We start from the raw sequence: 13,206 nt of genomic DNA, 5'->3' as shown, positions 1-13,206 counted from the left end.
TGCACAACTGCCATTAACTGTACGCAAAATACTTAAATTTCATGAATTCTCCAACATTCAAAAGCTGACCTGCAGTCCGCCCGAGGCAGCCAATGTGAACTGCACGCTCAGCAGAAATGCACATTAAAGACAGAGGGGAAACAGATTATGATATAATACAAAATCAGACTGCTAGGCAAGTGAATCATTTGTGCAACTGTTAAATACTCAGAGTATTCTGGGCACACTTCACCACACCATATTAAAACATGTCTATTGTGGTTCTTGTCTGAAAGGTGGCACTACGTAACAGGTTCGTGTTGCCCCTTCCATCACAGGCACGAGCAAAACCAGTGCCTTCAGGACTCTGTCATACTCCACTATTAAGCTTTTCTTTTGAATTAACTGAGGCTACTCTGCTACTTGAAGATTTTTACAATCCCGCAATTGCATTAATAGCTTGGAGGAGAGTGTATGTGTGTATGCACATCATTTCTTCCCAAAATCACTCAGGAAACTTCAGCTGTAGATCTTGGCCACCAGCATGCACGCTTCTTCTCAGAAGGTAACTGAATTCTGATACAGAATTCTGATTTTAACTTATTTCTTGGCAAGATACTCCCTCCTTACATGCATACATGTCAGATGGGTTGTGTTTTAGCAAAGTTCCCTTGGTTAACTATTACCAAATTGTTTGAAGGTTTCTCCATCACAAATCAGGTGTAAGCAGCTAGGAGCTACCTAACAGGACTTCATCTCTCGACAGTTTCATTTTGAATGGCATAAATGACCTTGGGCCAGCTTATTTCCATGTTGGTTCATGCTCTGCCCTGCTGTGACCTCCCCTGAGGAAGACAACTCAGGGACCCACTTGTCTCAAACCCACATGTCTCCTGTTTTAGACTCCTTCCTATTTTAAGTCTACCGTAACTGACCTATAGGCATGAAATCCACCCTGGGATGTGACTAGGGATTCTTTCTACAGTCTGTATTATTGTTATTATTTACATGACCATTATTAACAGCAGCAAGATATTTTCATTTACACTGCTAGCAAAGTCAATTTTCACATCTATAATCAACAGAATTATGCATACAAATAGACATTTACTCTTTCATGCTGGGCTTAGAGACACAAAAGAGGAAGTGTATTTCATAGTTGGTCCCATACTGCAACCTCAAGTTAAGCAGAACTCTGTAGTGACCCAGTCCGTTTTCAGTTATCTAGTACCTTTCCAGTTCATGACTAGTTTAATTTAAAAAAAAAAAGGCAAAAAAAAAAGCTTATGATAAAAATTCATACCCAGACTTCAGAGAGTTAACTGTGTCGCAAGGTGCACAGTAGATCAAGCTCAGAGTATTTAATATATAATCATCAATCAAGAATTTTGGGTGCTTCCACTCAGGGGTACTTAAATTTGTGATTCACGGAAAGGGCCATCTCTAACAGGAAAAAAAAAAAAGACTCTGCAAAAAAAAAGTAAAAATTAAAGCTGGATCTTTGGGATGAGAAATGCAGTGATTTTGCACAGGAATTGCACACACCCCATCTACTGGCTTTTCAGAAGACTGAGAATTGTAACAGCAGCAAGGCAAGTTTACCTTTCATTGAAGTTATTTACTGAGCAATGCCTGTTCAAAGCCTAGAATGGTAAAAATGCAGGTCATAGGCTAAAAAAAAAAGTCACCTAAATCATCACAGCATCTTACATATTACAACAGAAATGTAAGAGGAGTCAGAGGAGAAAATATTCCAGCTGACAAAGGCCTTGGTTGTGCTTTGTGCCTGCTGTGGGACTTGCCTTGCTGCCCTTCGAGCAGATGTAGGTGTAACGTCCAGCAGAACAGATAAAGGCAGCAGACACGCAGCCACAGCAGAGACTTCGGTCAGTGTTGCTGTTGTGCCACTGCTGCGGCACTCAGAGCAGAGACTAATTTTTAATTCAAGAAGGTTGCATGCCACTTCATTAGAAAAATTCAAGACAGACTTCAGTCACTGAGTCAAAAAAGGGAACTTGAGTTTTCCTGTGGCAATCAGGATGTTTGATCATGGCAAATCAAAGAATTTGCTTGGCTCTTCTGAAAGCCCAAAGCCAGTGCAATCTCCCACTCCTCTAGTCGTCTGCAGCGCTTTAACAGCAAGTGGCAAAAGTATTGAGATTAAATCCAGTGCTAACAGCAGCTGAGAACACCTACAGTTTTGCCACTGGCGTGCCAAATTGCGACACTTTTTTTTCTGACAAATTAGTAAAGTTAATATACCCACATTGCAATGCCAAGGGTATCAGCCAGAGTTTGCCTGTTCATTTCTAACTCCATAGTTGCAGGCAGGGGCTCACAGAACTGGCCAGCAACAACTGTGACATGGTTCTGTAGTCTGAGGAGACCAAATACATTTAAATCTGTCAATACATTCTTTATCTTAATGTGAAACTTTCATAGGCACGTAGACTATTACTGACAGCTGTACTGAAATACATGGTGGTCCATGATATGGATTAGGGGAGTCTCAATCACCTTTTCACGTGTGGCCTACCCTGGATTTCAAAAGAGTTTCTTTAGGAAGCACTTACACCAGTGCTTTGTCACACAGATGCATAATAGATATGATTTCTAGCAAAAGCTGAAATCACAGAAATTTTATTTGCATATAGGGTCAGAGCTGTTTTGAAAACAGACTTTTCAGCTATCTATGATGTTTGGAGGAACTCACTGTTGCAGAAGGAAAGTATTTTTCCTTCATATGCTACTATCCTTCATCATGGACCAAAGTCTGTTCTCGCATCCAGTGCAACTTCAGCGGAGTGGCCTGAGGTGCAACTGAGAGTGATGTAATGCACTAAATGTCCAATTTTCAAATAACTGATCAAATTTCTTTTTAAAATACTGTCTACTCAAAGCATTTAAAACCAACTGTTTGATCAGAGGCCGCTGTTGCTCTTGACCCCTGGTTTCCATTTTCTGTACCAAAGTTGTGAAGGTATAGTAGGGTTTTAAGCTGTACACCAGCCAAGGAGAACACAGTGATGTGAAACTGGTATTTGTGTTTTGTCAGTACCGGCAAAGGTGTGTCTGCACAAAGCTGTGATAACTGTCAGCACCTGAAAGCAATTTAGATCTTCCTTGTCTGTGCACCAGGCAATCTTAAGCACTGCAGATCTCACTTCTAAGCGCTAATGTCTTAATAACTTCAGCTATATAAGCTCCCCAAATTAAAATAGCATATTCATAAATTTCTAGGAATACACCACAGTTTGGATGACACACAATTTCAGTGCTCAGTTTCTTCTGGACACAAAGGCATCCTAGAGGTCTTAAAACTCAGACCTTCTTCAGCTCCAACTGGAGCTGGACCAAGTGTCCACTGCTGGCACCAGACCCACTGCAGTGCCAGAGCATTTCAGAAACTACTCCAATAGCCGGGGAAATGTTTTTAGGAACCCTTTGCAGAAGGCCCTTCTGCCAAGAAGGTTCAATGAGATTTCTGCTGGTGACTTGAGAAGATATATTGAATGTCAACTAGTATATCTTCTTTAAACACTGAACTTCCTTTCAAACAACATCTAATAGGGCAGATTACTGGTTTAAAACTAATGGAAACTCATCAAAAGACCCTAGATTATTTGGCTGCCTTACCTTAAAACCTTTTCCTGCTTAAGTTTCCATGCAAAATATATCAAGAGAGTATTCCTATCAATGGAGAGCCTATAAACTAAGCATTTAAGGAGATGGGGAAAACTACATTTAAAACTAGGTTGTGGATAAAAATGCCAGAAATCCCCCAGACCCACTTAAGGACCAGCTCCACAGATTTTCACAAGAACTACTTTGGAAAATAAAACTTAGGGACCCATGCTGTACTAGCATATTGGAAAATGCTATTCCTTATCTACAAAAGGCAGTTTCTTCTCAGTTGCCATCCTGGTTCATTTGGCTAGGGACAAAAGTGGCCGGCAAACTAGTGTGGAAAAAGGAATTACTGGCATTTTGAGCACTGTCTCTAAGGGAAGACAAACAGTAATGGTCAAATGACAACCGGCCAGCTCTCTCTCCATGCGTATCTGAAGGGACAATGGCTGGGAACCACCTGGATCAAGGTTGTCAAGCCATTTAAATGCAGAAATGCTTTCATGATTTCAAGGCAGAACAAGTATTTCTTTTTGTCTGAGGACTTTTTAGAAAACATGAACAGTAACTACAGAGCAGAACATAGATGCCTATTAACAAAGCCAACAACAATTACTGCTATGTCTAAGAATCAACAAGAAAACCACATACCAGTGTATTCCAAAGGCAGTCACTCACAAAGCAAACTCACTCCACACAAGCCCAAGCACAGAAACCTGATAGTATCTCATGATTTATGTTCTCACAGCAGGTTGTACTGGGTCCTCCAGATTCCAGGCTTGCCTTTGAAAGCAATTAAGTTTCTAGCACTTCTGGGAGCAACAAAAGCTCTCACTATGAAAACCTGCATGCTGCACTCTCGCTGAGTCTGCAGCCTGGCAGACTGAAACAACGGCACCGAGGGAGGTGTGAACTTCCCCCACTTAACTCATCTGGGAGCATTAGTACGTGAAGGGCCATCTCTAAACTTTGAAGCTATTTCCAAATTATGTCTCTGTCTGGCGCCCAAACAGCCAGCTGCCACTGCAATTTGGAGAATATTCGCAAAGCCCCCTCTCAGCCTGGAAAGAAAAAATCCCTTTCCTCACCAGCCTGCACGCAGGAAACTCTGCAAGTTCAGCTAGTGTGAACTATTCTAATTACTCAGCAAGACAGAGTACCCTTACTTACTTTACAAAATGTCCAGAAACCACCACGAAACCTGGGTCCTGCTGTGCTACGCACTGTACAAATACACATTAGGAGATGGCACCTGCTCCATGGAGTTTACTTGCACCGAGTAAGCTGTACCTAAGGATGGCAAGGGCAAGAAGCACATGTACAAAGTGAGCAAGAGGCATTTCACACAACTAGGGTGCAAATGCTGCTTCTGAAGTATTGTAGTACAGGAATGCTGTCTGATCAAAAAATAGATCTCTGATATGTCCCTGGCTGAACAAAAGAAACAGAATAGCAGCAAAGTCAAACTACTAAACACCCCATCCCCAGCAACAAAAGCCCCAACGTTCAAACATCAGACTGCCTGGACAGGGCACCACATCTTTACCTCCTCAAGAACAAAAAAAAGCCAAAGCCATTTCCCATCCCTTGCTTATTCTCATTATACTACAGACAGAAATGATATCGCGAAGCCAGAGCAAGACTGGTGAGACAGGCTGACAAACAAGGCAGCCGGTGCACGGAAGGGCGTATGGCGGCGGTACACTGATGGGCTCTGCAGGAGCTGCCCAGATACCAGATATGAGTAAATGCAGAAGGGCAACTCCTTCCAGGCCAGGTGGTGAACCTCCTCATTTACCACGAGGCACCTTGGCCTAAGAGGGCACACAAGGGCAATTACTAAGGGGTTGCTTTTATATAGGGAGTTCACACGTTGTTTACTCTGTAGCAAACAAACTTGCTAAGATCAACGTTTTCTCACATGTCGACTTATTTCTATGCCTCAGACTCTGCGTGTTTGCTTTTCAGATTTGCTGAATCCTCTTAACTCCAAATGAAATCAGCTGGAGCGATACATACTCAGCACCCTGGGAAGTCACCAACAAGTGTTCTGATAATTTTATTTTTCACTTATCAGTGTACCTGTTTCCTCTGTTACACAGTAAGACAACGAACTCCTTGAACACCGTGCAAGTAAGAGACATAGATAATTTCAAATAGTGTCATTTTCGAAATGATTTAAGCCTAGCTATGAGAGTTAACCCGGCTCTATTTCCTTGCTGACAACATCTGTGGTTTCATAGCTGTATTTTTTTTGTATCTCTCGCTCACCTGTTGCTACGCAAGGACTTAAAAATACAGGGAAATTATTTATCAGGGAGACCTGCAAAAAATGACTAGACATGATTTTCTATCGGATTTAGAAGATGGTAAGTTAGAAAAAACATTTCCCCTCTTATCTCCTTCAGTTAAAGTTGCAGTCATTTTTAACGACCAGGGGTAAGCATTTTTGGAGACAGAAACGCGCTTAAAGAAGTATACTGGCAGAAGCATAAGATGCTTTAATGTCCTTTAAGCTCTCTTTAAAGCATGTAACATCTTTGGATAGAAAGTACTGAGCAACTGCAAACTTGGCCACAAACAGTTTATTACACACAAACATATACAGACATGTCAAAAATGTTAAGTCAAGAACTAAAAGACAAGGAAATACCAGAAATATGGCCAATTGTGCATCATTTCATCTTCTTTCTTAATTTTACAATCACACAGGGTTTTTTTCCACAGGAAATGGTGCCATTCATGGTATAGTAGAGCTGGTGTTACTGAATAAGCAACACTCAGTAGTTTGCTTCATTCTATTAAAAATGATCCTAAACCCATGCTTTAAAGACAGAAGAAGCTATTTCCTTATAGGTTATTTTCTGGCTGTCACCATATTACCTAACTGCCTGATATACTAAAATTAGCGCATGTTTGCAACACTCCTGTGAGAAGGTTTTCTCTCCATCGCACAGACAGAACGGAGACTCAGAGAGACTGAGATTGTGCACAAAGGTCCCTTCCAAACCCAGCTACGCCGCTTGATGAGGTCTTCCTCCCACACACATGCTTGGCACCAGCTGCCCCTCTTCCTGTGATGACTGTCTCCCTTCAGAAGTGCTAGCAGTCTGGTGTAAAAGCGTTTTGTAATCCATTATGGTGAAAATAAACTGGAGTGGCTACAAACTACTCTTTACGCTCTCTTCTGCTAACCCAGTTTTGCCTCTGACCAGCTGGGGAGCACCCACTCCACCCCAGAGAAGGCCGAAGAGGGTCATTTCCAAGGGGAGGTGCAGTGAGCACATGGAAGCTTGTGCTGACACAGGCAGACCCCAAAAGAGGACATCTGCATGTAGCTACAGGTCAAAATCATTACCAGGGCTGAAACTTTTCAATGCAAACAAACAGACCTCTTCCATTGGAGGCACCGAGATAACTGCAAAGCAGGAACAGAGGATTGGACCTCATGTGAACCAAAACTGCAGGGTTAAGACACACAATTTGCATTCACAGATTCATGCTGACAGCACAGGGACAGCAAGACTAAGGGGTAGGAACTGGCAGAAATGCCTGCGTTCACACGAAGTACTACTGCCAGCAAGATACTTGTTGCACCCTCTCGTTGGGAGATTGCTTCTCCATCACAGAGCTGCTTGACCAAACTGCATGAACGCTCCTCATCCACTTCAGTCCAAAGTTAGACACTTTGAACAGACTTAGCAGCAGTTTAAGCTAAACTATGTGGTTTTACATCAGGGGTTTTGCACGGATGCAGAGGGACAGTGCTTAACATAATTCAGTCTGCTGTCTCAGTAGGGCTACGGGGCTGTATCAAGCATCCAGGCAGCAACAAACAACCAGAGATGGAATGGTCTTGTATCTTCTCACTAGACAGGACAAGCACGACCCAACTGCAGCCTCAGGAATCACAAACTACATCCCAATGTACAGAACAGAGATTTCCCTCTTTCTCCTCTGTGGTTTCAGTCCTGCTGCTTCCTTCCCTCCTCAGACTCTTTACCTCTGGAGTTTATTCCTGGTTCCTCATCTTAATCCCAATCCCATCACACAATTCACCCGACAGTCACACCAGCTCCAAAATGCTGTCCCCACACTTGGTGCTTGCAGCCATAACCTCTCTCGTCTCCTTGTTCAGAGAGTCCCACGTTCCCCTTCTCCTGAACACATCTCCCATAGCTTGTGTTCTCTCTCCATCCCTTCCTTCTGCTCCACCCTGCCTGGGCAGCCAACAGGTTTGCTGAAAACATGGGAGGCCAATCTCCTTCCTCTTGCTTCCTATGCCTAGGACCCAGCACTCCTCAGAAGACAGATGTAGCAATATTAAAGCAAGTCCTTCAGCTTTAAAATACAGTATACTCAGTGCAGCACTACCTAACGAGCTCCTGCTCTGTAGGTACAAAATGAGACATTTCAGAGTTTATAAACTGACTATGGACAAATATTCCTGCAAATAACAAGGCAGATTCCTAACACCAGGGCAACTCTACAGCCAAATTTCAAATATCCACCCCCAAATGTGAAGGTGCTACACAGCTACTCAGTGAAACAGCTGGCCTATTTTTAAAAAAGGTACAAAAATACAGGGGTTTGTATCTTGTTCTCAAGACAACCTAAATCATTCATGCTGAAATGTAAAAAGAAAAAAAAATCAACACGGAACTGCCACTGAGTTTGGAAAAATGTCACTTTAAAAGGTTATCCTGGAAAAATACTAAATGTTGTACAATGCTGATTGTAGGCAGTTCAACCAGCTTTTCTTACATTACTTGCTATTTCCTACAGTTATGACTGAGAAAGTCCCTTAAACAAATCCATGATGTAGAATAAAAATGAAAGAAGATTATAGGCTCTAGTGATGTCTGGACATATCTCAACAGGAGAAATACAGACTGTAATAAAGATGATGCCTATTAACGAGGCAATAGATGGTGAATGCGGAAGACAAGACATCATTGTGTGCAGAGATTTTTTGATTCAGATATGCAAGAGACAGGAAATCCAAGTGTCACAGTCACAGCCTATTTACAAAAATTAGGAGGAAGTGTTGACTGGTTTCTATAGACACAAACATTGATACTCACACTCAAATCAAACAATTGTTCTTATGACTGGAATGATCAAACTCTGATCATTGTAGTTCGGCAGACACAGAAAGACAGCAAGAAAACCCTGTTGATATATAACCTTCACAATCTCAGTCAGATGATTCAGCTGCAAGAAAGCCAATAAAATTACTTTAAAACAAACATTTAGTTCTTTCTTCATAAAAATACATAGCTTTTCAGCAGATGACTCAAATGTGAAAGACTGTGGTCTTTGCTCTGGCAGCCAGGCGGGCTGCATTCTGATCCACTATGCAAATGATTTAAGTGTTTTTCATTTTCTAGGGTGTCAGTTGCACTCCTGAACCCTCTGCAGAGGGCACCACCACCACTGATGCTCAGCCTCAGAAGAAGAGAGCAATGGGGTATGAAACATTTTTTCCCCAAAGGTGGCTGCCATCCAGTTATATGGCATGACACAGAGAGGAGCTGTAAAGTCACTTTCTCTTCTCATAACAGCTCTGAAACAGAGGCAAAAAGCCTAACTTTCTAATTGTATTAAGAGAGAGGTAGGCAGGCAGATTTTCCCATGGATCATTCCAAATTTGTGCTTTGCAGAGCATCCTTTCAAGACTGATACTAAACCTCTTGGACTATAAGGAAGATGTACAAAAAGAGGAAGGAAGGCAGATCCAAAACATGTCCCATGCTGGATGGGACCTTCCTATCGGGATAAACTTCACTCATGGGCCTTGGTGCTTACTACATATTCTCTTCCCTGCAACACGATGCAAAGCATGTGTTGGCAGGAGTGATTTAGAAACCAGAAAAGTCATAAAAAGCAGCAGGCAGGCAGCCTCCGAACACAGTGGTGGAGGGGAGCTACAGATGGCTGATCTCTCAGGCCCTCCACTGGAAACCAGGGAGCTGGGAACAGGTCTTCGAAAGGACTTAAGCACTGCTGAGACTTTCCAAAAGCCTCTTAAAAGTCAAGGATCTAAGCCCCATTGTACTGTATGACACATGCTTCTATCTTCTTCAGGTGTTTTCAGACATCACAAAATATGCCTATTTCTAGCAGTATGTATAGAAATACCTGACTTTTACTGCCCATAATAGACTACATCTACACTGGGCAAGTATGAAGCATTACTGCCACATCTGTGTAACTATGATGAGACCTGTAATATAAGGAAAGCCTGTGTATTTTTTATCCCATCTAGACACAGCTCTAAGTTGCTGACTACTGTATTAAGTTGGACTTCCTGGCTCTCACCTATCTGAATCAAACAAGCAAGCTCTACAAATAATAATGTCGTCTTCTGCATTCACCCATTATATGGGTCTATTACATGGACCAACCTGAACTTTTTCCTCCACTGGACAGGTAAATATACACGGGAAGAACTAAAATGCATGCAGTGCACATTACCATGCTATCCTGGTAACCCTAAAGAGTAAGACAAGACCAAAGAAGCAGTAAGGAAAAAGGAAACCTTCCTCCAACTGGCAATCAAGTGAAACTAAGCCAAATCAAGAGTGACCCGTCTCATGGTGGGGTCCCTGGCTGCAGAGCTCCATTCCTCCACCTGGTGACGGATCTTGATTAGACAGAGTAATGAAGAACAAGGGAACGTAGCTGTAACCTAGTACCAGTGCCAGGCTGAGCAACAGGTTGACCCAAATCCTTTTGCTTCCAAGCTGAACTGCTGCAAGGAAGAGCAAACAAAGTACAGAGTTATGCTTATTTTCTGAAAAAGAGTACCTGTTCTGATCACAAGACAGGACATAGATGTGTATGGCCTGACTTTTATTTCATGGGACATACTGGAGTTAATTCTGATTCACGTGAGTTTTGGATACCCTACCTAATAACTTCTACATCCCTCAGTGTCAGGCACTTAAATCAATACTTGAGGCAGGTAAGTAATAACAACTCACTCTCCATGTCCTTAATATCATCCTGATTTTCCTTTGAGTCTTCCAGGAAAATCAGATATACAGATCCCTCATTCTGGCAATTTATCAGTCTCTAGACTACACAGCAAGTCCCCGTAATGTTCCACTGTGGCTAGCAGAGCAGTGAACAGATGTGGAAAAAAATTCACTACTGAAGAAATTCAGGGCAAGAAAATAACTCATAATTACCTGGACTGTGTCCAGGCCTCTTCATAGCTTTATGAAGAAGAATGTTAGAAAGCAGAGGACACACGTTTTGATTTTAGAGACCCAGGCTCTTAAGTGCAGCATAAAAGAAACATGAAGTGGACTACCTTGGGATGTGAGGAAGATTTCCATCACCGTAATTCACCAGATAGTGCTTTGGTACAAACCCACATGAATTTTTCTAGGTTGAGGAGCTACAGCAACTTATATCAGAAGAGAAAGTGCCTCCCTGTATCTTATGAAACACAATTATTTAAGGTTCAGATGGTTATGGACTTTCCACAACAGATACCCTAAAACACCAGTAAATTTGGAACGGGAAGTCTCAAGGGATAGCTTACACAGCAGATCTGAGACAGCCATAGGGCAGGAGAGCAAAGGGCTCTGAAGAAAAGGGTTGAAAGTGAGCATCTGAGAAAAGCATCCTTGAGTTTGAGATTGTGCTGGTTGTAGTATGGGATAGGTCTAGGTTCTTCTCCCCTTTCCCAGCTAACTCAGAGGAGGTTTGAAGAAGGATAACGAGGTCAGCTTTCATATGCGGAACACAGGTGAGAAGAGCCATGTGCAACTCCCTAGTCAGAGAAAAAAGCCCAGGGTTTATCCTCCACTGTATGAAATAGCTTTGAAAAGCTGTAGAGAGAGGAGCAAAATTTGGGATGAATACTTTGATATGTTATATATACTTTTGCTACAGGTTTGGTTTTCTGTATGACATCCCAGCAAGCAAAGAGACAGAAAGAAATAGTTAATGTAAAGGGTCATCCAAAGGTCTGAGTCTCCTGACAACCGCTATCTAAACTTGGAAGGTGAGGCAGTAGCTAACAGACGAAGAAGGAGAAAATAAAAAGTAATTTGCGTAAGTGGAAGCTTCATGGAGAAGCACTGTCGATCCATTTTGTTTTGAAATAACAAAGCAATTGAACCAAGTGCAGAAGCAAAATGCAGGGGGTGTGCTGCAAGTTAGAGGACCGGACTTTAGGAGGTGATACACAGACCAAAGTCTGCTCCACAGCCCCGGGGCAAATTTCACTCTCTGAAGCAGTACTTTAGAGGCAGAAACTGTTGAGCGATGTGCCACTGTCTTTGAGTGCATAAATACTCCTCGTCAAGGATGTGCGTTAGCTGACGTAACTGTGCTGTGACCACGCTGGAAAAACGGAAGCAGAGAGAGCAAATGAATGATGCCAGTACCAAACAAAAGTATGGAGGAAGAATTCAAGCAGAAGAGTGACCTAGAGGATAGAATAGTTGCCCAGGATTTGGGAAACTGAAGTCAAACCTCAACATTGCCAAGCTCTCATGTATTTCTAAGCTTGTCCTTCAGCCTTTCTGCACCTCATCTGCAAAACAGGGATTAATAGCGGTTGCCTAACTCATACAAAGCTGTGGGAATGAAACCATAAAGGAGAGTGGAGCACTCAGACATTGGGCTCACAGCTCAAAGAAGAATGGTTCCCCATGCAACCAGAGCCTCTGCCTCTCAAAGAAAATTTTTGAAGTGGTCAAACCACGCTACAGAAGCTTGCCTAAAAATGAAGACACATGCTTAATCCTTGGCCCTGAAAGTGCATGTGAGAGATTTTCTGTTTCCTTTGGCACTACATGATTAAAATCATTTCCTTGTTTTCCTTATTTTCTCACAATTTCAATTATCCACATCTAGATTTATTGGACACTTAGAAAAGAAATATTGTTGAAGACACCACATCCGTCAAAGTTCTTATTTCATCCCCCTGAAACCTGAAGTTCTCACTAAGACACGACATGAAGGATATCCAAGCACAAGGACCTTTACATGTAAAGAACTGGTCACACTTTAATATCTTAACTGTTTTTAACAGATTATAAGATGTCCCCTAGACATCAGGTAACATTATCCATAAGCAAACACTGTAGGAAAACAGAAGACCTGAAAAGTCCATGAAATAGGGAAATATATTTCAACAATACAAAGCACATACTCATAGAACTCAGAAAAATAAATCATTGCCCAAAATATTAATTAGTTTGAAACACAAGCTACCATAGAAAGAAGTGTCAAAGAAAGTGGAAAATACAGAATCTTACAGAGTAGTCTCTACAATTTCCTAAGATCAATTAAATGCAGTAATTAATTAGTTAGATCAATTTTTTGTAGTCATCTTTATTAGGTCACAAATTCATGCAAATTATTAACTTCTTTCACTACTTTCAATAAGGATCTGCTTGAAGAGAAGTCTTTGGCAAGTTCCTCAGTTTAATACTTATCTTGCAAACGTGCCAGTTTACTAAGGAGAGAGGAACAAAAAATCCAAAAACTTCTGACACGAAACAGCAAATGTTAGGCCAGAAATGCATTAGCAGTTAAGAAGAAAATACCAACAGTAGAACCAAAAATAGCTCTTCAACC

General features: G+C 41.8%; 1 protein-coding gene across 18 annotated transcripts in view; it reads right to left on the bottom strand.

Moving 5' to 3' along the window:
- Positions 1-13,206, bottom strand: part of ATXN1 (ataxin 1) — a 229,714-nt gene that overhangs the window by 108,159 nt on the left and 108,349 nt on the right. The window contains exon 1 of one of the 18 annotated variants that reach the window (XM_054817224.1): positions 8,691-8,814. The exons of the other annotated variants lie outside the window; for them this stretch is intronic. The gene's annotated coding sequence lies outside the window, so the exon portion shown is untranslated. Of the gene's footprint in view, positions 1-8,690; positions 8,815-13,206 lie in introns of those variants that run through there. 18 annotated transcript variants of the gene reach the window in all.

The sequence above is a fragment of the Grus americana genome, chromosome 2, assembly GCF_028858705.1.
Source record: "Grus americana isolate bGruAme1 chromosome 2, bGruAme1.mat, whole genome shotgun sequence".
Taxonomy (NCBI): Eukaryota; Metazoa; Chordata; class Aves; order Gruiformes; family Gruidae; genus Grus; species Grus americana.
This window is presented reverse-complemented; position numbering and strand designations above follow the sequence as displayed.